Genomic DNA, 25,980 nt, shown 5'->3' with positions numbered 1-25,980 from the left:
TATGAATAATTTATTTAGCACGTGATAAACGATTGTTTTTTTTATTTTCATTTAGCAAAGAGTAACTACCTCTACTTGTTATGTTTCTAAAAATTAATTTCAATGCAAGTAAGCACTTATATACCATTTTTAAAAATGATTAATTTTAAAATTTTTTCTGAAGACTAAACGATAACGAAAATTGATAAAATAATTCAGTTTTGTAATTTTATATTAAAAATATATATGACAAGTAAACTAGACGAGCTACAAGCCACGGTATACTGGCTGAAGTACATCTTTGAGCATATTAATATAGAATGATAATATTATCAATGTACATAATTTATGCAATGAAACACGCGTAATATAATCACTCATTTATTACAATTTTAAACATACATAAGCAATACAAAATTATGGTTTACAATAATGTAGAAAACAATCTAAGATCATAAATTTTATGATGTATAAAATGAGAACATTTTTCTACAAGCATGATTGATAAAAGAGCAGTAGTGGTTTTATGAGGTATGGAAGGGGCTATTAGTAGTATGGGCCTAAATGTATAAGTACGTATAGTTACACAAATTTATCACAACATAAAGCATTTATTACATAAAAATGAAATGTTTCATATATGGTTAGTTTAAATTAGTAGCAAGGTGTACAAGATGATGTTTTAACGTAAAACACTCATTTCATAAAACACTGAGATTTTTGAAAATATATTTTTTTTCATAATTTTAAATCATTTAAAAAACAAAAAAAAATGTATTTCATAATATTTTTTGAGTTTTTAACTCTTTAAATAACAATATCAATTTCATAATTCATAACATATAATATTATTTTCAGAAAAATGTATTTTTTCGACTCAAAATTTTGTAAAGTATAGTTTATGAAATAACGACTGTCTATTCTTGTGTACTTTCAGTACACATCTCACTTTTATTGTGTATTTGTGTAATACTGTAATATGTAATATAAAATATTTTGGCCACCTCTTCCCTCCCTTATCAAGAACGAACCATTTATGTAAAAGAGTAAAACTGTTGACAAGTGTTAAGTATTATATGAACCTCATGAAGACATTACAGACAACTCTGTAAATTTATATAATATTCATGATACGAGAAGATAGGACCAGATAACACAAGGACCGTTCACCTCTAACTTGTTTAATTATTTTTTTAATAATATAATATTTATTTTAATTTTATATTTAATGATATGAGTAATTTGACAATAGTTATAATACTGTTGTAGTCTTGTAGATACAATTATAAATACATAATATAATAATCTGAGGTACAACTCCAACAAGGGAGTTCCATCCATCACTACCCTCTGACAGTCTCAACTAATACACGCCACTTGAAAGAACGATAAGATTAATTTGTATTCTTTCGTAATTCATATTATCGTTAAAAAAAAATTCGAGAATTAAAACGCAGGTAGTAATATAACTTTACTCTCAAGACAAGTAAGACGAGACACGTTTTTCATTTTTTGTATACCTACATGCTTTGTACTAATGTGATTTATGCTTAAAGGTAATGTCAGTTTCGTCGAAAACGAGATGTTTAAGCTGAATTAAGGACGTCGTTGCGATTACATACACGTACGACGTACTACACTGTCTACACTCAAGTCTAGAATATTTGAAAAAAAATTTAACATTTAGTCCACAATTTTATATTCTGCGATACAATAATATCATAATGTTATTAGCATCGCTTTGTAATTCGAACGAGATACATCGAATATTATTACTGTTATTATAATAAAACAAGACGCCGAGAGTCACGTGTCATAAATTACGTTTGCGACAACAACTCGGCATTCAAAAACGAGTTAAAGAAAAAAAAGTGAGAGAATGAAAGATGGATGCGATAAACAATAAATTGGTATTTCATACAAACGATGAGTGAATTCGAAAACTTGGAAACTTACAGAAAGGATTGGGCAAGCAAAATTTATATCTGGTTATATACAAATATTATATTAATCAATTATCAACTGAAGAACGTACAACGCGTCTCATACAATACCACTAAAATATTTGATATTACGTGCAGTGTTTCACCAAGCATGATGCACACTCCCAATTTTTCATTAAATAATTATTTAATTCAAATTATGATTTCTGGAAGTTTTAAATATTAGGTATACGTCGACCCTATATTTGAAATTTTTTTTACTAATTACATATAGAGTGTCTTGTGGTGATAAAACTTCTTTTTTGAAAATTGAAAATTCCCTTTTTTATGTAACTTATTTTGTCAATAATTATTTTTTTTTATACTGATGTACTTAATTCAAAATTCGAACGTTTGATTAGTTAGCGGTTCTTAAATATCCAACTATTTATATTAAGAATAATAGTGCTTAAAAATAGTTAAATAGTTTATTTTAACAAAAATACAAAGTAGATGCAGGATATAAAATGTATTATATTCTATACTTGTTTAGAATTATAAATATCGACTACATACATTTTCAAGTCACCAAAACCCTTCTTTATTTGACACCCTGTTATCGTTAAATAATTCAAAAACAACTCAAATGTATTTTGATTTTGATATCTCGAAATGTTGAGAAAAATTATTTGCTAAATAATTAGCAATATAAAAGGAGTTTTAATTTTAAGAACAGAAAATTTTATCTCTACAGTACACTGTTAAAGTACTTTTACAGCAGTATACAAAATCTCAGGTATATTAAAATATGGTTTTAAATTTATTTAATAATTCCAAAACATTTGATTTTAGAATAATAGCATTATTTAAGAAAAAGGAAAAAGCGTGATTGGTGAATCACTCTGTATAATGTGTAACGAAATAACGATACATCTATTTGACTACTCATTGACAATGATTATTATAATTGATTCAATTATTTCGACTGTTGGATAATATCTTTCACCGTAGTAAATATATATATAGGTGGATAATTCACATTTATCATTATATTTTTCTTAAATTATAAATTGAAAAGTAATAGGAATAGTTTCCCCCCATACTCAGTGAATTATCTCCGACACGCCGTCATAGCGAGCCAGCCTTTATCGCAATAAAAAAAAAAATTAATTTACAGAGTGATACTTTTAAAGATAAATACTATTTTTTTTTTTTAAATATACAATGTCATAGAAAAATATAATTTTTTAATTTTTTCTTTTTTTAAATTTCAGTATGTAGTTCTTACATCATATTTGGAAAACATTTTTATGAAGATATCAGTAAATACTATATCATATTTAAAAATATTAAATAATTAATTAGGTAAAAGTATTATTTATTTAAAGCTTAATTGAGTGATTTGAGGCATTGGAGCACCAGGGTATTCCATAAAATGTGTATCCACTTCTCATCTTTGGTTAAAAACTTATAACAAAGTAGCCACAATTAATCGTTCTAAACTCAAATTTTATGCATTGAAATTTTTAGAAAAATATTCTGTTTCGGAATATATTAAATTAAAAATATAAGGTACGTACATGTCATTCAAAAACGGAATTAACTTAAAAATGACAACGTAAAGTATATGAATTTTCTTGAAAAATGTTGTTTAGAAATAACTATTCAGGCTACGTAAAAAGAAGAATATGTATAGTGGCTTATGATAAAAGGATCACTCTATAAATAAATATTATTTTTATAGATATACTCACGTTTTTCTTGCAATTTATTGGTTAACTTTCCTTTTTTTTTTTTTGTTTTTTACTATCTTAATTTAAGTTAATATAAAATATACTTACCTGCTGAACTACATCGAAAACTAAGCAATGCCCATGTAATGTATAATTAAATGAACTTCAATTATTTATATATATATATATATATATATATATACACACATATGTTATATTATATTATAATAAATACATTTACTTACATGTATTTTTAATAACCTTATTATTTATATAAAATATTGCAGTCTGCTGAATATCATTAATAACCCTACTAATGAGGAACCGTTTTGTACGTATGTATTATTAAGGCAATAATATTTTTATGTGTTTATTAATATAATAAAATAATTTTTTACTGAAAAATAGATATATGCACCTATAGTTACTATTTATTAATGTCAATTTGACCAAATTTATACCGTTGATTAAGAAATAAGAATTGGTCCTGTTAAATATTAAATTTTTTGGTAAAAAATAATGTATATGAAAATATGTGCAGACTCATAAAAACTAATATGAAAAAACTTATAAATTGTACATAGTTTTTTATTATTATCAAAACAAACTCGATCTGCCTTATCGTTTATATAAATTTATAGAACCGCACCAGGAAATTCCATTGGAACTATATAATAATATAAAGTAACAACTAACTATACCTAACCTGTATAGATTTTATTATTATCTTAATAATTCATCTCTTATTAATTTATGTAATAACATTTTAAGTAATTTATTATATAGTAACGCTTTAATAACCTAGCTATGCGAGCCTATGCCAAGTAATTCAACAAGGATGCTCACACTCATTTTTTCATCAATAATGTATTTAGTCAAAATCTTAGATTTAGAACTTTTTTAAAACCTATATTATTGTGTATTTTAAGACCTATTTTAAAATGTTTGAAATGTTTTGTATTAGGTATTTAAAAAATGTCCTATGGAGACACTTCTATTCATAAACTTATACTTCTATTTTTCAAATAAAAACCCTCTGCCCTTTAAAATTATAAATAATTGAGAATATAATATTTTCTGAAAATGTTTACAGTATTAAAATTAAAATTAGTACTTTTATTTTAATTATTTTTTTGTACTCGTACTAAGAATAATAGATCCATTTTAATAGATTTAAAAGATATTTAGGTTAAAATTTGAAAATATTAGTAATTAATATTAATATATCGACATTCTATACTGTGTAAAAAAAGTCAGATTTTAATAAATATCAGATCCAATATTACATATATTTTGTATTTTTATAAAAATCATTTTCAAGGACTTTTATCCTAGTAGAAATTTTAATAACTAAAAACCTACTCGTTTAAATTTTGAAGTAGATACAACAAAATGTTTAAAAAAAAATTATTCATCAAATTACTATAGTAAAAAAATATGTTATCTTTGAAAAAACAAGTTAACGTCACCAAAAGATGCTTCTAAATAGTACAAAAATCTCAAGTAAATACGATTCTGAAGTAAATTAAAAATTCCATGAATCAGAATTTTAATTAACCCATTATTAATTGAAACAATTAGGTTGAACATACTCGATATGAGTCATCATAAACATAAAAATTAAAAAAATAAATACTATAATGCATGGTGATTTATTATTGAATATTGTTATATTATTCTATGTTTGAACGAAACCCTGTTTGTTCACGATCTTTTGTTCGTGCATTATTTTAATTAATTTGATAATATTATATTTACTTATAAAATAAATTTGGTGATTTTTGTTTCAATATTGATCCCAAATTGTATGTTATTTGTTCGTGCAGAAACCACAACACGCGATAGATACATTCTATAGGTAATGTAAGATCGTGAAAGTTAAAGAACTTATAAAATTATAAAAATACACCATGCATGTAGTGTAATTACTTCGACGTACCTAGTTAGGTGCATAAAAAGATTTGCTTATTAACCTCATAATTTGAGAAAATTTAACAGTTTACGAAGTAGGATCAATGTAACATGACTTTGACTTTTTGAAATTGAAACGTGGTTCCGAGCTTCTATTATTCCATTTTTGTCTAAAATGTAAATGGAAATATAATTAAAATAAGTAACCTTCAAATAAGATGTTAAATGTATTTATAACTAAAACTATTATCAATATAATACTGCAAATTGGATACATTTTAATTTAAACAAAATACTATCATAGTTTGTGAAATGAATAAATTATAATACATAATTTAAAATAACTGTAAGATAAAATTATTGAATTCATAAAACTATAACATAGAAAATAAATAATGTTATTATAATATTAAGATATTTACTGTTAAAATTAAAAATAGCACTACATTACAGTGAAGAAGCGGAATTTTCTCTACATTCTATACTTCCTGACTAGGAAATTTAAAAATCAAAATTAAATTAAAATTTTTGTAAAAATTTCAATTTTATATAGTATAATATAGTCTTAATAATTTATATAATAATAATTTAGTATACACTTGTATATAACATATCATATTACATACCACAATTAAAAATATTATTTTTTAATTATTTAAAATCGTTATATACAATTAAAATATTTAGAAAAATGTATTTATAAAAATTATGGAGAGGGAATACCCTCCTTTAGTTACCAATGAAAAAATATTACAATCTAGAAAAAAAGTATTGATTTTATAAGTAAAAACTGTAAAGAGCTGTATAAATTATAAACATTATGTATAACACACGAAGCATAAAGAACAAACAATTTTGAATATTTAATATTTAATTAAAGCTAAAATAAATTATCGAAATTCTGTACGCAAACATAGTCTGAATTTTAGCATAAAAAAAAATCGATTTCTTCGTAATCGGATTTTCTGCATAAAAATCATTATTATTTTTATATTTTAAGGTTAACCTCGAAATTTAAAAAAAAAAACTACAGAAATTTCTGTTGAATTTATTTATCAATTTAAGGACTCTATGAAAATTTAGGAGAACTTGCGCCCAAAAAACTATAATCACATACAAAATATGAAAAAACAACACAAAATACAAAATCTAATTATGTTGTCATTCAAAATTACACATTTGATTCGATCAGGAGATCAGTGAAGTTGTAACTACCCTCCTTCTGATTCACACAATATTTTTACCGGTACGTTAATAGGGTTAAGGTCAGTTAATATCGCACCAAGCGGAAAATATGATCGGTTAGGTGATCGTTATTAAAAATAATACTTATCGTTTTAAGGCCGTAACGAAAATTATACCCAGTCGTATATTTATAACGGCAGCTGTGGATTGAATTCTATAAAATTTATATAAAAAATCGAGAGAAGAGTTAGAGGTTTTAAAATTAAATGACCGGTTAAATCCCGGGTATTAAAATTATACGTCCTAGTTGAGACTTGGGATTTATAACAATTCGTTTAAATCTACTCCCACGTATTATGTATGATGATAATACATGCAAATATGGCAATGTTAATAATAGGTACGTACATATATTATTTTACGACATGTTAAGCTTCATAATTGGTTTATACAATTAAACGCGTGAAAAAAAAATCGGCGTTAAAAGAAGTTTATAATGTATCATTATTTGTGTAACATAATAAGTGTAATATGGGTAAATTAATATAAATGTACAAGTACATAATATGATGTAATTACGAGCAAACAATAAAGTCAAATATTATCCGAAAACTAAGAAATACAATTTTTTCGCAAAAATAAATAAAAATTTAAAGTATTAAATAAAATAAAAAATATTTCATTTTATTTATTTTACTAATTTTAAACCGAATGCCCTTATGTTCTGTTTGGGAATGGAAAGTTTAAATGTTTTAGACTCGATTTGTATTCAACCTAACTACAGTATCTCTAAACGTGCTTAACATTATGGATTCAATCTAGCTCATACCTAACAAACCCAATTAACGAATTGATAATTAATTTAAAAAAAAAAATAGTTTTTAGTCATTGCGTGCACTAATTCGGATACAATGCAATATATTCAACAGTAGGCTCCACGCGGTAGGTATTAAATAATATAATATATATATATATATTATTCTTATATTATTCTTCGATTGTCCTGTGTTATAATTAAAATATAAATTGCCGTAGTAAAAGCACAAGAATGATTATTTGGAAAAATAAAATAAAATATTGAAAGTTTGAATTAGACTTAGGCTAGACAGTCAGCTTGGAAAACGAATTGTATTCGACTTAGGAAAATGATTTGGTAGTTCTCAAGGTAATACATCCTTTTTTTCATTACGACAAAATCACACAAAATCTATCTAGTGGAAAAAATACATTGAAATTCATAATTAATTATTTTTTTGGAATGACAACAAATTAACAACAATATAAAAACTATTCAAATAATTTATTATTTTTGCTTAATCCACTACTCTGTAATATTGTCGTGCTTTTTAATATCGTACGATAACGGGTGTAGAACATTAGTTAGGTATATTTTAAATTTTATTTAATTCTTTTCACAAAAATTTAGTTAACTCACTAACTTAACTATGATAGAAAGTGTAATCAAATGGTTACTTCAAAATGTATGTGACAAAATTATACTAATACAAACAACGTAAAGCCGTCTCCCTAGAATCATTCAAACAATAATATCACGGTAATCGGTTTAAATACGTATGCCTATCTCAACATTTTTAAAAAATAATATAATATATATTTATATCGCACCAAAACAAAAAATATCTTTTATACGATAAGTTTTTTTTTTTTGTAATTTGAAAACAACTCTTAGTCGAGAAAAATATTATTTTTCAAAAGTTATTTAACTGTTTTTTTTTTTTTTTTTAAAGTTTTTAACTATAAGTTAACGAAAATATCAATCTGGATTTCTATACAAAAATTACTAGGGCCGTGAAATGGAAATCATAATAATATAATAATAGCATTACAGTTTAATGTAAAATGCATAGATCATTTTGCACTTTAAAGATTTTTAAAAATATACCTGCTTTACATTATTTTACATTTCATCAATATTTTTTTAGAACAAAATACGTCAAAATTAGTTAATAAATATACATACTAGTTTAAAGCATCTGATAAAGATTTAAAATAACTTTACAATGAATTTTCACAAGTAATTATTTATAATACAATCTAATACACAAAAAAAAATATTATAATACTTATACATGGTACGTTTAATAAATGTAAATAAATCTTCTAATATCGAAACATACTGTTCTGTATGTCGACATACAGTTTATCACATAGTACATAATATAATAATATTCTGATTTAAATTTTCGAATTTTGAACTTAAAAAATTCGACGAACTCGTTATAAAAAAGAAAAAACCTAAATCAATATACATGTACCATCGTAATATTATTATTATATATATATATTAATATTATTAACAATTATAATGACTATATATGAGTGCTGTAAAAAAACTATATATTATATGGATGTATGCCGTATGGGCATATGACTAATGGTTGGTCGCGTAAAATATGGGTTCGTTGAGAAGTTTGTAGCGAACGAATTTTATTTTAATGAGTTCTATAATATTATCGAAACGATGATTTGAGCATAATATAAAGAAATGCACTGACTGGATTTTTCCGAAAGTCCATGGCCTAAACGTCGTTGGGTGGGCATTATTATTCGCGACAGACTCACGCTGAAGGTCTGTGATGTGCTTGTCACATCCTCACACGTATTTATGTCAGACATTGATCGATGTGACGTACATGCTGGTCTGAAACATTCTGTATACAGGGTGATTCGTCAAGAATGCTCACTCACTTTTCTTTTGATAATAAATTTATTTAAATTCTTATTTTTGAAATTTTTAAATATATCTATTTACATCCAAGACCGTATTTTACGATTCTTGAGATTTTGATATTATTTAAGAAGTGTCCATGATGATATGAATTTCTATTCTTCAAATGAATACTCCCAGCCACCACCTATTGTTTAACTTAAAATGTCGATGTACTTAATACAAAATCTGAATAAGTTGTTCAGTTATTACATTTTTATACAAAAAACAGTAGTCTTAAAAATGGTTTAGCAAAAATATTAATTACATAGATGTTATATTGATTCTAGTATTTATTATCCTTTGGCCATGTTAACAAATTATAAATGTTGATAAATTAATATTAATTTTTAGTATTTTCAAATCACCATTGTTCCTGTATCATTTCATGGACCTATTAATTATCCTTGGTACACAAAGTTATATAGCTCAAAAAATACTCGTTCAAATTGTTATTTAGATACAAAATTTTAAGAAAAATTATTAGCCAAATAATGCATAATAAAATAGGGGGAGGATCTCCATTTAAAAAATAAAAGTTCGACACATGACACTCTTTAGGTAGCATAAAAAATTTCAAGAAACTTGAAAAATATATAATAGTTTTTCTACAAATTCAAAAAATCAGATATTTAATTACTGTATTGTTGAAGAGAAAAAATGTGGAGATTTTACTTGGTAAATCACTCTGTATAAAGCGTGTACAGTAAGCGCGTAATGCGTATACATATATACTGTTATTTAGACGAAGATATGTGTGAGTGTATACATTATACAGGACATAGGTATCCTTTAAGGAGACGCCAATGACCTGTCCCCGCAGGGTATGTGCGATTGTAAAACATTATTCGGACCCCGACTTGTTGCTGCGTTTTAAACGATTATTAATATTTCTCGAAACCGTCCTTCACGATAACTGATTATTATTATGATCGTCTCGATATAGATACCTATACATATATTTATATATATATTAATATTATTATTATTATTATTATTATTGTTATTACTATTATTTAACTTAATAAAACTCGCATTATGCCATTATTGCACGCTTTTAGTTCAATTCGTTTCGGTCTGATTATTATATCTAGATGTCGATGCGTACATATTTTGCAATAAAAAGTCCATGAACTATTGTTGCTAAAATACTTCATGATTACTGTTTACCGTGGTTTCCCGAGTTAATATTTTTGTGATTGTTTTATATAATAGATATAATATTATACATTTACATACTGCAATTGTGTGTTTTGTACTTTTGTTATTATTAATGTCGGAGGATGTATTATTTTTATTTTAAAACTCCGAGATTTATTTACTAATATATATATATATATATATAATGTAGATTTTAGAATAATAAACAGCGTTTCGCACAACTCTATAAAACACGTACAAGAAAGAAAAGGGTCTTCCGAGACTTTTTCTACTCAGGATTTTAAATTAATAACTGTTTTTTTTTTAATTGTTTGCGCTCTTTTTTACTTGATATTTATTATTCCCAATTTAATAATAACTTATCAGATGACGTTGTACGCTCTCATAATATTTTTAGCTGTAAGTATATTAAATATTTCCGACGATCAATCAAAAAAAAAAAATCTCTAATTCATGTATGCTGTATACCGTCCATTTAGTCAAAAACGTTATCTTTACACAACTATAATATGTTCATATTATTTCTTCGTTTCAGCGGATTTTATTCATTCAATGTGGATATTTTTCCAAACTCCGTGTAGAGAAATCCACTACATCCAACTATATTTATGAATATTATACAGTGCCAGTTATAGACTTTATTGATATTTTAATTTTAAAGTAAGTTATAGCTATGTAGGGTAGTACAATTTTAAAATATTCATAAAATTGAAATATCAATAAAAGCCTATAAGTTGCACTATTGTACTAGATGATATTCTGTCGAGTTCCATAGATAATAGCTAAAATTGCTACGTAGTGTAAGTCAGAGAGAGAAAACAAATAATAGTGAGCCGACATCCTCTTCAATAAAAAAAAAAAAGTTAAGTCAGTATAAAATACGACATCAAAGCTAAATTCTTATTAAAACTCAAATGTCAATAAAAATATCTTTATTTTATGGTTTTCTTTCGTATTTAAAGTACAACTCCAAACTTAATATTAATGTTTGTATCTGTAAATAAATACATATTATATGCAATAATACAATCACATCTTAATTATTACATAGTGCACGACGTCTTTACAAAGGAAAATCGGAAACGAAATAGATTATGAGGTAAAAAAAAAAATATGTCAATAACATATAATTCAATTTCTTTGGAGTTTTCACTCGAAAACTGAAATGTAAAATCAACCTTTGTCGAGTTAAAAAATATGGTAAACGGAAATTACAGATGTCATTTTAAATTGTAATATATTCCATATTACCTAAATAATATTATGTTTAGGATATCAATAAAAATATGATTAAAAATGATTCAAATATCTGCATTATAATATTGTATGTATGCCATTTTATACCGTCCAAAGATAAGACGTGTACCTACAACCGAAAAATACAATTCTTAATAATTTTAACCCATTTATTATTATTTTAATTCTATAGATAAAAACATATATTATTCTTAAAATATACACCGATTTATCACATAGTATAACCAATTAAAAAAAAAATTAACTGTACAATACACGTCTAACATTTGTGTAATTTTTCACTTTTTACGTTTTAAAATAAATTTTTTTATCAATTAATATCGAAAAATTTTTCAATATGGAATATAGGATAGCTACAATACTATATAGATATAAAAAATAATTGTTGATATTAATTTCGGCACTCACGGTACAAAATAATTCAATGATTGTTCTACATACGTTATTTAGGTACCATCACTTTTCATTTATCACTTCATTCAACACTATATTATAATAATACTGTGAAGAGAATAGTGTACTTATTGTAAAATTTTTAACTGTCGTATTTAAAAATAATTTGTTATGAATAGAATTATTATTCATCCATCAATAAAGAACAATATTACATTTAGAAATGTTATTGCGACATTCGTCATTATTCTTATTTTGCTGTTTCTATGATATTTAATTTTCTTCATAAAACAAATTTAGTATTATAATTTCGTAAGATTATTATGTAGAACTAGGATTCAGTAATTAAAATCAGGAAATGAAATTTAAAAATTAAATACATAATAAATACTCTAGCATAAAGAATAAAACATAATATCATATATTTTAATTAAAACTGTCAATTTGTTTCTTAAAATTCTTTTAAAAGAAAATATCATCACCTACTTTTTTTAATGGCTTATAAATTATAGTTAAGGAACAAAAATTAAAATAAAAGTTTAAGAAAAATTTAAAGTAGGTAAATGTATAACCTTAAATATTATTAAATTAATATATTATAAAAGTAACCTATTTTTTTTAAGCGAATGTATTATTTTTTGGAAATTTAAGGAACATTTTTGAACAGATATAAAATTCAATATTAATTATATTGAAAACTGCATTTAAATTGAAAATATTTTGATTATAATATCTGTCTTGATTGTTTAACAACCACAAGCGTAAAAAATGACAATAAAATATCAAAATCATTAAGATAAATTTAAATTAAATAAATACTTACCTAAATAACAGTGTTTTAAAAATTATTTTTTTTTGGGGTTTAAAAATATATACATAATAATGATCGGTTGTTTAAATTTTTGCTTAATGTTAACATATGGATCAAGTAAGAAACTTTGGCCTGAGAACAAAAATCAATTTTTTTTTAAAGAAAACTATAAAAATATGAATAATATTGACGGTATCTACTGCTGTAATATAAAAAATAATAATTAGTCAACAACCGATTTTTATTTATTAATTTTTATTAATTTTTTATTTATTTATTTTTTTTTATTTTTTTTTATTTTTATTTATCTTCCACTACTAACCCGGTGATAGAGTGATCACATGGTTTTTGACTAACCAATCACATCGTTAACGATACACAAATAGCAATTGCTCTCTTTTAAAACAGAGTATACGCACAGAAATATCTACTAACAGTTTTCATGTTTTTATTCACGACATCGTGAACTGTATTTCGTGGTTTATTTAGGGTGAAATACAAAGTCGAGTAAAAAAAAAATATTAAAATAAACAAAATAAATCCAATCCCTAATTCATTATAGTTTAACATACGCATGACGTCAATTTTGACGGCAATAATCCGGGCAATGAGGAATAATGTTATTAAATAATATAAACAACGTATAAATAAATAAGTCAATTCACAGCTTTAATGTATTTTATGTACTTTCCATTTTGGATTATGAGTAAGAAATCCATTGACTACAAAATCACATTTAGTTATTGGTTTATATTTTTTTTTCAAACACTTTTTGGCAGAAAAAACGTATCTAATATTGTTCCAGTCGATTCACAGTATCTATAATACATCGATATATATAGATTGAAAATTGGTCACAGATGGTACAATGTCATACTGTCATTCTTTTTTTTTTTATATATAACTTCCCTATCATTAATTCACAAAAATATCAACAAAAAAAAAGGTGAAATTTAACAACCATCGCATTTTTGTAAAATCTATTTTGATATTTTTTTCATTATAAACTTAAAATTTATTAAATTTTTTGATAAAATTATACATGTATGGATATATTTTGAAAAAAATTTTTAACTTAAAATGATACTTTACTGACTTTTTAATTTTATAAATTTAACAATGAATATTAATATAATTTTAAATAATCAAATTATGATATATAAACTCGAATATTCAGCTCAAAAACTGAAGTTTTTAAGTTACTATAAGTTGAAATTTTAAGTACAAGATAACTCGTATAAAATAACAATGTTAAATCACAACCCATAACGTATATAATAAAAATAAAAAATATAATAAACAGTAATATTAAATGTGCTAAATAAATGTTAAAATATTTTGTCGTAAGCAGACTTTATAAGTAGGTACCTATAATTTCAAAAACGTCGATAAAAATATAATATTTATAACATAGAGTAATAAAACGATTCCGATCAAATGCATTTTTAAAATAATATGAATGAATTTCAATTTAAAGACAATAGCACAAGTGGTTAATATGATCTCCACAATACATGTATATACGCGATATAGTTTAAAAAAATTATTTTTTTAATATTAAAATATTTTAAGTGGACGATAATATCGATTAGTGCTAACCTAAAAAAATTCATCAATGAAAAATGATTATTCATTATTGATGTTATGTAATAAATACTTACACATGAATATGTTGGCTATCGTAAAAACAAATATTTTTTTGTTTATTTATGGTTATCATTGATCAGAGAAAATAAAATAGTTATTACTAATTATAATTAGATATTAGTATCGTCCTGTATTTTATGTTTTAGTTAAAACCACCAAAAAGAAATAGAAAAAATGTGTTAAAAATATGTATGATTTACATTTAATAGAATTTAAGACACGTTAAATCAATTGCTATTGGTTAATTTTTTACAGGCAACGCCATACAGAATAGGCTACAATTAATAAATGTGTTTACTATATAAAATCAAAAGCTTAAAACAAATAACTTTTATGCAAATCTTCAGTTATAAACCAATTTTCATAAAATGTTCGTCAATAAATTCAGCAAGATCCGTGATACTATAGACTTTTTTTTAATACTAACTTTTTAACACATAAATGTGAAATATATAGTTAATTCACAAAAAATTATTATTTTTTTTTTATTTATATATTTTTTCTATTGGTTAAAGAAAATAAAATAGTTATTATGATTGGATATGATTTTAGATCTGTATTTTATATTTGGTCAAAACTATCCAAATAATTGTATAACAAATCTATATAATTTAATTTAAATGATTTTAAAAAGAGGTAAATTCATGCACATTTAATTTATCATAGGCAATGCCGTACAGGATCAACTAGTTATATTATAAAACACAATGGTCCATTACTCATATACATTATAAACAATTATATATTTACCTAAGTACGTGTATACTAATAACATTAAAATTTAAAAACTCTAATAATATGTGTATAATTATACAACCTGTAATATTGTCTCTAAATATATATATATTATGTTCTATTAACAAGAGAAAATTGAGAGAAGGTCTTGAACAATTTTATGAAGTATGTGATAAAATGACAAGAATTTATCAAATATTTAGCTTTCCCGAAATTCCTCCATCGTATTATTGATTTTTGACCAAACAGATACATGTCACCCAGGATGAAAATGTTATAATAACAATTAATTAATTAATTAATTATATTCATGGATAATATTGTGTCAATATCGCCTATTATTACAGTAATTGTGATTCACAACCATTGATAAAAATAATTAACGTTATGACAGCATTTGAGAGATAATAATAGAATATCATAAGAATACCAACGCATTTCAAAAGAAAAAACTACCTTCACAAAAAATTCAAAGAATTAAACATTTTAAGTGTTGATAACAATTTACTGTGTATATAGTAATTGTAAATAGTGCGTATAACGGCATACAATCATTTATATGAGAAAATCGTCATCAAAACGCTTGTATTATTACCGATGTAAATAAAATAATAATATGTTGACACTTTTGAGAGATTTTAAGTATATCATATAATATCTATGCCACTCAAATTATAGGTCAATCGGTAGATATTATTGCAGAAGTGCAGACTTATAATATTCTTGTATAAAATATTTATTCTTGAGTATATATTATATTACTTCTAAGATAATTAATAACACAAATATTATACATAACATATTATCATGTGAATTTTTTACTGTTTTTAAATTTAATCAACTACATAAAAATAATTATCTAAAAAAAAAACATGAACTTATTAATAACTTTAAAAAATGTTGTTAAAAAAACGTTGAAATAATTTAAGCAAGTAAGTAGTTATACTTCCTTTTGATAAATTTTTAAACCGGATCATTGTGATTTAAGATAATATGTCAATTAAATCAAAATTGAATTAAGATTATCATCGTCTTCTTGTTTGAAAATCTTATAACAATAAATTGTAGTATAATATAATATATATACATATTTTTGATACATTGTATCTGAGAGTAACAAAAAAGTGTTTTAAGAAAAAAACAGATAAAAACTTTACGTAATGTCATAAAGTCATAAACTTTATAAACAATAAAGCTGAGTAATGACTTCCAAAGTGTTATTTTAATTAGTAATATTTTCAAACAATATAGAAAGCTACTTTCTTTGCCAATTTAAAGATGTTCAGAAAACTTTTGATAATATCAATATTATAATGATTCACTATTAATAACTATTGCAAAAGAAGCGTTAGTAGAGTAATCGAATAGTCGTATAATAAACAATTTCATCAAAATATTATATAATTAATACGTCGATCACATGTAGTATTGAATGTCGACATCATACAGGTAACATAAACCGAATACTTGTAAGTGTATAAGAACTACGTCTACAGCGATGTAATAGAATAGGATGAACGATATATACCTACCGAGGAAACTCATGTTCAGAAGAAGATTTTACCTATATAGAAATATATATAATATACCCACAGCGATGAGTATCGGCTTCATATCAGAACAGTGCGAAAAAAAATAAAAGACCTTGAAATTTTCACTGCATATACCTATATGTGCGGTATATTATGGTATATTATGCCATACTATTATAATCTTTACACGTGGATGCAACGATGGTATCCCTCTGCAACAGTAAGTAGGTACTAATAGGAACACGTTGTATATACGTCTAGTTAAAATATACCAGTTTTCTCCATTTCTTATCGTAAATAAAAATTTAAATATGAATTAGTTGCCTTCAATCATCAGGGAGTACATAATTATACATAGAAATTTTCTATCAAAAATGTTCAGACTAGTTACCACATTTAGAATTAAATAGTGGTGCATAAATTCAATGTGAATATATTTATAACTGTAAACAATTATGTAAGCGCAGCAACATATATTTAATATAACATAAATTAATATTATATAATGATAAACAATGTTTTTAATAGGTAAACAGAGATATTTTTTCATTTTATCATAGTAAACTATTGTGATTTTTTTTTATATCTAGAAAAATCTACATATTCTAATTATTGATAATAATTAACTTTAAATATTAGTATATTTTTTCTCCTAATAGATATAGAAACTCAAAATATCAATTATATTTCCAGTGGAAAATTATTCATGTATAGAATCCTTTCTGCCCATTTGAAACCTCTGATATATATTTAAATGCTAAATAGGCAAACATGATTATTAGACTTTTATTTTCATATGTGATGTTTGAATATTTTTGAAACGTTTAAAGACTAGTGAACCATTAAAAGGCAACTTGTACTAGGCCTTTTTCGTTAATTCTAAAATTTAAGGTGCGTTGGAAAATATCTATTTTTTTGACTTCAGGAGGCAACTTATTGTTAGCGTCAATAAACGAACATAGTACCAGGATATTCGTGCTTTTATAACAGTATTTTATCCATAACTATACTTCTAGAGCAGCGAGCTTTTAACTGTGGTACGTTTTTGTAGAAAAAAAAATGCTGATGTGCCCGATTCGGGTGGACAACTGCAGAACCAGGCGTCTTTACGCCCAAAACCGAAAGTCACAAATCTTTCCAAAAGTACCGCTAGACTCTATAAAAATTAATCATAATATTATAATACGTGAACGTGTTTTTGACAAAATATTAAGGTATTATGGTCAGTAGTCAGTCATCACTTCACCACGGCAAGTGAAACTTTTATTGACTTTCTCGTAAAATCGCTAATAAAATATATTATTTATATACCTATTTAACATATTTATTTTGAATTAATTACTAAAAAATATTAAAATAACAAATTATTAAAAGTAATAAAAATAATAATATATTAAAACAATGGTCGAGTATTAAAAAAAAGATTAATTTTGGATTGCGGTGAATAAATTAATATAATGGTATTACAACGGAGGCTATTATTTGGTTTTTCCAGACATGGGGCTTAACATTCAAAATAACAGTAATAGTATTATATGGCCAATCTTATTATATTTATCTGTGATAAAGTTGGCTGTTTAAATTATTATCGTATAATCCTATCGACACATAAAAATGAATTTTTCTTTATTTCTACGAGTATGTCATTTTTTTATTACTATAAAAATTAGTAGACATATATCATACTATAATAATTTATACAAATATATCATATATTTTTTTAAATAAATAAATCTTAAAATAAAATACTTATCAATATAATTGCAATGATACTTTAATAAATTGCTTTTTTAATTATGAACAATGAACATATTTTTTATGTTAACACATAAAGACGAATACTTGACGATATTGGATTAACGTTGGATTTTAAGATTCATTTAATCTATCTCCAGTATTTTTGTGTTATGTCGGAAATATGTCTAAAATTAAGAAGATGAGAAAAAGAAAATCATAAAATTAATTATTGTAGTTACCTATGTTTGTAATAGGTATATATTTCAACTGAAACAAAACGGAAAACGATAGAAAGATTAATAATTTAACCCGTATAAAGTCGAGTAATATTACTAGTATTATAAATTTTGAATATATCTGCGAAAATATTATTAATATCCCCCATTTTATCAGCTAACAAGTAAGAGCTATAAGGAGTGTATAATACTATTATATATATATATATATATTTTTTTTACTTTACGCACTATGAATATAAAATATATTGTTGGACATTAAGATCTACAGTCCATGAAAAATACTAAAACATTCTCTTTGCGCGTATTAATATAGAAAACGCAGACATTTTCACCTATCACAATCACCTTCTGCTAAATAAAATAATAAATAATAAATATCTCTCTTCATGCTAAATACAAGCTGTATACTGTGTATAAATATAGTATTATCTTATAGTTTTCGATAAATAACAAGATCAAATAAATAACATCATTTGAGAGGGAAGAGGAAAATCTAGGCATTTGTCACTGAATCCAATTTTAAAAGCCAATAATGGGTTGGTTATTTGTAAAAAAATATAACTAACATTTTTTTTTATTTTATAAATGCTAGACAATTAATGTCATGATAGAAACTAATATGTATAGTTTTTAAGTTCAAGTTAATAGACGCGTTGGTTTTCTCAAATAATATAATTTTTAAAAACAAATCAACCACTCTTACATTTATCCATGATTTATTAAACATCTTTATAATAGAATATATTTTAAAAATTTTTATTTTTTTAATTATGTTTTAGCAATTGTGCATTATGTTATAATTTAATTTCTTTGACCTCTATAGAAAAATATAAAATAACGCCACTGAGGTATGTGCCATAGTTATTTAGCCCCCTCATGAAGGAATAAGAATTGTTTTCATTTTTTTTCTTTAACACTGTTAATTAAAAATTATTCACCGGGTACAAATACTTGAAAGTCTAAAGTTAAAATTTTGATAATTCGTAAAAATCTAAAAAATGTAGCAATTATTTTGTAGGCAGTTAAAAATACATAAGGATTTTTGTTTTTATACCCAAGATATGAAAACATAATACAAGATTCCTCGTAAACAGTTCATATTGAAACTATAAAATCTAAAAAATATTTAAGGATAATTATTTTTATAGATATATTTTAAGTTCAAATTTTTATGAAATTTCTTATTTAAATGATAAATAAAAATGTTAATTATTTTGTTATAATTTAAAATCATTATTCGTGGAACATAACTTTTACCGACATTATATTACTATGAATTTAACTATAGGTAATGACATTTTTATTTATATTAAGATATTATCTATTTATACTATAAACTTATTTTAACATATTTATTTTTTAATACAATACCATTGCTCCGCGGAAATATAACCTAATTATGATATTATAACGGCAATATAATTTTAAACATTATTACCACTAAAATATTGTTTTATTTCTATACACTATCATATAGACCTACACGTAGAGCCTCTAATACATTTAAAGATAATAAGTATTTTACATTAAATTGAATTCTAAGAACGAAATTCTGTTTTGTCGCATTATTATAAAGGGCAAATATCCATTTTTCACATGGCAAATGTAATAAAAGTAACAAATCAAACAATATAGTGAGCCATCGGTAAAATATAAGTCCTAGAGAACCACCGCTACTACAACTGTATTGTTGTAGATAGGGTTGATTAGTTGTCAGCTCCGGTGAATGGTATTAAGTAGACACAACAAAGCGCATAAAAGCCACGTTCAATTCTCAGCTAATAAAACACACTGGACAATGACAACAGGACAATCAGTTCAGTGCGAATACAACGTACAAAATGTGCTGAAAAGCTCATCTTTCAACACATGTAACTCCTCTTATATTAACTCAGTAAAACTCTCACTAGTATATACATTATTGAAATCCTATACCTAAGGTTATAATGTAATATTATCAAAAATAAAATTAGAAAACTATCAAATCTAAAGAAAGTAATATTAAACCATTTTCAAAAAACGGCTTTTATACACATCTGCACAATAAAAATAACGAACTTAACTTTAAAAATCTAATATCTCTAAGACTTATACGATACACACATCAGCGTATTAAGGGAGAAGGGGAAGATTTACAAAGGTGGCAAATTCTGAGCCAAATAAAATGATACAGTACTTAAGATTCAGAGTACTAAATACCAATGATAAATTTTTATTATTATTATACTACGTCACGTTAATCATTTAACAATTTAATTATTTAACATGCATTAATAAGAAGTATTCATCAAAATAAAATATATAAAGTGAAGGTCGAACGTTAAATTTAGTTGTATACTAGCTGGCAACTGCATCCCAAAGATAAATACAAATAAAGGTCTAATTCTGATTGCAGCTCGGATTTGTATACGTTATATCTGGGCATTATATTTGAATGCTGGCCCAAAGGGACGCATTTAAGAAATTCGAGTAAAGTAAAATCTAAATCTTCCACCTATCCGATAACGTAATTCTAGGAATTTTAAGAGATTGTGATGGAATTTTAAAATATACAAATTAGAATACTTAGTACATTTTTCTATGTCATAAACAATAATGGTTTGTAACTTTTGAATACAGTTATCAAAAATTTAACAAAAATGAATAGTAGTGACTCTATTTTGAATATTTAAAGTTAAATACTTTGAAAATATTTGAAATAATAAAGATATAATTTTGAATAAATTGCTGAACTTATAATTTTAATCTTTACTAGCATGATTTTATTCCAGTGGCGCATTTTTGTGGGAAGCAGGATAGATCCTCCCTAGAACTTTTTTTTAACTTATATATAGATATATTTTTTTATATATTTAAGGTGATATGTGATAATATTACAAAAATACAGAATAAAATTATCGAAATTATAACACTATTAAAATATTGAATGGGAGCCACTTTGTCGTGGCAAGGGAGCTTGCGGGATTATATTTCCGACATCCGAGAAGCCTTGAACTATGAAAAAAGTTTTCGATATTATATAAATTTATAAAATCATTAATGAATAAAAATAATAACAAGTAAAAAATATCAAAGTTTTTATTAGTAATAAAAAATACCTAAATTTAAACAAAAACTATTAAAAAACATTTTTAACCAATCATTTATATTTTATACATATATATATATTTAAAAAGATTCAATTATGACTCGTATAGAAATGATAAATAGTAAACAAAAGAACTCCCGAGAGAAACATATTTTTTTTAGAAGCGTGTAATTTTATTAATACAAATTTCACAGAACCATCTTTGAGATAAGTACTTAGTTTAATTAATGCATCCGACTATAACTCGATATAGCATTTCAATCGAAATAATTATATTTATTTTGTACCGTATAAGAAATATTTCATTTAAAAATTTAGTGCAGGTCTAATCACAAAATAGACGGGTATAAATAAACTAATATTTTTTGTATTTTGTTTTAATTTACCCTAGTATTTGACTGATATTTTCATTAATAAGCAACACACTTGGGGTCACTTGGAATTCTAGTGTCATGACTCAAAACTTTGCAGACACTATATAATTATACAAACACTACACACACACACACACATACACACACACACACACACACATATTATATTATATATAATAATTGCCAAATGAACTGTTACTCTAAAAAAATAAAAGCAAAAACAATACACATTTGTCTTGCATCATATGCAGCATATGAAAATAACTAATATTTACCTCATCTACTGTTTATTGAAAAATGTCTACAATCTTGTTGTTCCGATAAATCTTGGCCTATAATCAAAAATGTTGAACTATAAATAAATATTCTGTTAAAAAATGTAATGATTAACCATAATTTAAAATTAAATGATATATAATTAATAATTATTACTCTAGTATTACTATGAACTGTTGATTTAGTTATAAAATAAAATCATTTTGCAGTATTTATCTTAAACAAACGCATAACTTGTACTTAAAATAGGATTCAATTTTTTATCAGATAAATTACTAATAAATAATTATGCATATATAACATTTATTATAAATACATGCTTCAATAATGAATAAAAATAAAAAATTTAAATTACTACTCGTTGACAATATACTGAGTGATCACTAAGTATATTCGCCACTTGAGGATCTATTTTTTTAATTTAATAAATAATAATTAATTAATTAAAATGTTGATTTTTAGAATTTTTGATATTTTCAAATTCTTGAGCATTTTTATACTACTGAAGAGTGTTCTGTGGCAATACAAACTTATGTTTTTAAACAAAAGTACTTCTTTTTACCGTAAATTATATATTGAATGATTTTTTTGAAAATGTTGATATACTTAATAGTAGTTTCTCAATTATTAGTATGTTTATATTTAAGATAATAGTCATTAAAAATGATTTTAAAAATATCTAAAATAGTTTTTATTGTACATGAACCATTATAATAAATGATTAATTAATTACAAAATAATAATTTTAGGGGTTTATCATGTTTGGTAAATTATCTTATAGTATACGATTTGTATATAGAATATATATATTTATTTTCACGGATGTGAAAATATAATCATTATGTTTTGAATAAATAATAACTTTATTGCAGTGTTAACCTGACTGACGCTGTTGTCATATTTTCTACAGCGCTTATTAACGCGATGTCGTTTTTTTTTTTAATTACAGATCACAAGTTTGTTGTGTATGTTACGTAGTTAGTATAAAAAAAATAAGAGTGACAAAGACATCGTTAAAAATATAATGTTATACACTTGAAGTAAGTTTCGTACAACTGCCAGCTAAATTGTATACAGTAAACACAGAATAATAATAAAGGATGTAATGATAACCAGCTGTTGTTAGTTGACATTATTTTTTACATAAATCACTATAACATATACACGTATGTCACCATCCTTAATCCTGAAGATATATATTTGTGGCTAGTTTTTTAAAATATCTGTCGAGTTATTCCAAACTCTGAATAGGTCATCCACGGCTGAAGTCTACACTGTTTGTATATTATACATCTGTTATTATACATTCACCTTTATAACTGATATAAATACATAATATTATTATAGCCACTATATTTTATACATAAGGATAATAATTTTTATATTTTTCAATCATTTTAACACCACCACGAGAAATACACAATATGGATAATCCATTTAACGTAACTTATAGGATATTCGTTATATCATAAAACACGTTTTTAAAAATATTTATTTTACATTGTTTTAAATCATTAAAAACGACATTTTAGGAAAGAAAAAATGTTTATTATCGTCATTGAATTTGAAGTGTTTAATTCTTTTACAAGAAAACATAAATTTGAATTTCTTATTCCTAAGCAAAATATTATTCGAAGTATTTTGATATTTCTTAGGAGTATAGTTTATTGTTTGTTTAAAAGTATTTAAAATTTATATGCGCAAAGTAGTAGGTCAACATTTTGAATGCTAAGGCCCCTGTGTAACACTCCAATCTGTTCATCAAAACTTTAAATAGGTACTTATAACTCATAAACTAATGGTCAAAAATTCAATTTTTATACTTGCATAAAAGTACTGCAAACAAAATTTTGCATTAAGATAATAAATTAAAAATGCAGGTTATCATTTGAAAAAGCAAAAATCTAAAAAAATATATATATAATTTTTTTAACATCAAAAATGATATGTAAAAAAATTATTTTCCAAAACGTTAATAGTTTTTGAAATAATGAGTGTCATACGTTAAATAAATCACCCGGTTTACCTAATATTATACAGTATACATTATGAGCCACATTGCATGCAGGTGATTTATGGGGGGAGGAGTTTTTTTATGCATGAAAATTCGTCTTTTTTGCCTTATTATTTTTTCTTGTTAATTTTCAGTTGATCACATTTCGATTTCGTTTAATTTGGGACAATACAACAGCTGAACATAATAAAAAGAAAAAAGAAAAAAGAAAAACTTCTTAGTATCATAAAATCTTCATGACGTACGTGAAGTGGTAAATAAATTCACACAGATCTATAAGAAAGTTCTGCATGAAAGTTTTAAAAAGTAATGCAAATATTTTCAGAATACCTATTATAAAATCTACCGACAATCCTTTACTAAATTATTGTTAAACACGAAAAAACTTATAAAAGTAAAACAAACATTAATAATTTCCCATTAATTGATTATATGTTCTTGTGTAATTGGGTATCAAATTATTTGACCAGTTTAGCACTGTTGCAACATTCAGAAAGAAGCTCATCAAAGTTTTTGTTCCTTATATAGAAGCTAGTCTCACAAATATGTATACAAAGAAACAATAGGAGTATCTAATCAATCACAAAAAAATAATTATAAGATACTATAATAATTATCTTTTTGATATTAATATTAATGTTAAATACATATTTTAATTTTAAAATATAATTTATATATTTTATGCCATCCAGTTTTTGTTACACATACTAGTAACTAAATTTTACGGCATCAGTTTACTATACCCGCTGTATCGTAAATGTTATATTTAAGTTGTCTGTGTCCTTGATATGAATTGGATGTAGTGCAAGAGAAGTTTATTAATCGTATCAACTGCGAGACAAAACGCCATGGTATATCCGGCGCCATGTCCCCACGACACAGTTTTAAAATGATTTCAACAGCGCAAAAATTGATTTTCGAATACCTACCTCGCACTCCGGGTATCTTTGACGACCACAAAAAATGTTCCCAACTACGCTTCAAAATAAGTTCTCGCGGTGCGCCTCGTGGGTATTCGTTATTTTTATCATTCACCCCACCCACTCCTCAACAGGGGTGGTGTAAAATATAAGTTCACGGTGACCTATTCTCCAAGAAATCGAAAAATAACGTTCGAAGACTATGATGCGATAGGTATAGTATACTATAAAAGTGTAGTAGGTTATATATAAAATTATAATCGATTTTTACGGAAAACCCGTATTCTTGAACGACTTAAACAGTTATGATATATCATACTAAACCTACGATAGCTTTC

The 25,980-nt window shown here is 24.6% G+C and overlaps 1 protein-coding gene across 3 annotated transcripts in view; it reads right to left on the bottom strand.

Moving 5' to 3' along the window:
- Positions 1–25,980, bottom strand: part of LOC113548813 — a 162,562-nt gene that overhangs the window by 114,109 nt on the left and 22,473 nt on the right. For 2 of the 3 annotated variants that reach the window (XM_026949888.1, XM_026949886.1), the window contains exon 2: positions 22,708–22,764. The gene's annotated coding sequence lies outside the window, so the exon portion shown is untranslated. Of the gene's footprint in view, positions 1–5,573; positions 5,716–22,707; positions 22,765–25,980 lie in introns of all 3 variants that reach the window. The other variant, XM_026949887.1, reaches the window with a different exon arrangement.

The sequence above is a fragment of the Rhopalosiphum maidis genome, chromosome 4, assembly GCF_003676215.2.
Source record: "Rhopalosiphum maidis isolate BTI-1 chromosome 4, ASM367621v3, whole genome shotgun sequence".
Lineage (NCBI taxonomy): Eukaryota > Metazoa > Arthropoda > Insecta > Hemiptera > Aphididae > Rhopalosiphum > Rhopalosiphum maidis.
Note: the sequence above shows the minus strand (reverse complement) of the source record. Positions and strands in the feature narration are given on the sequence as shown.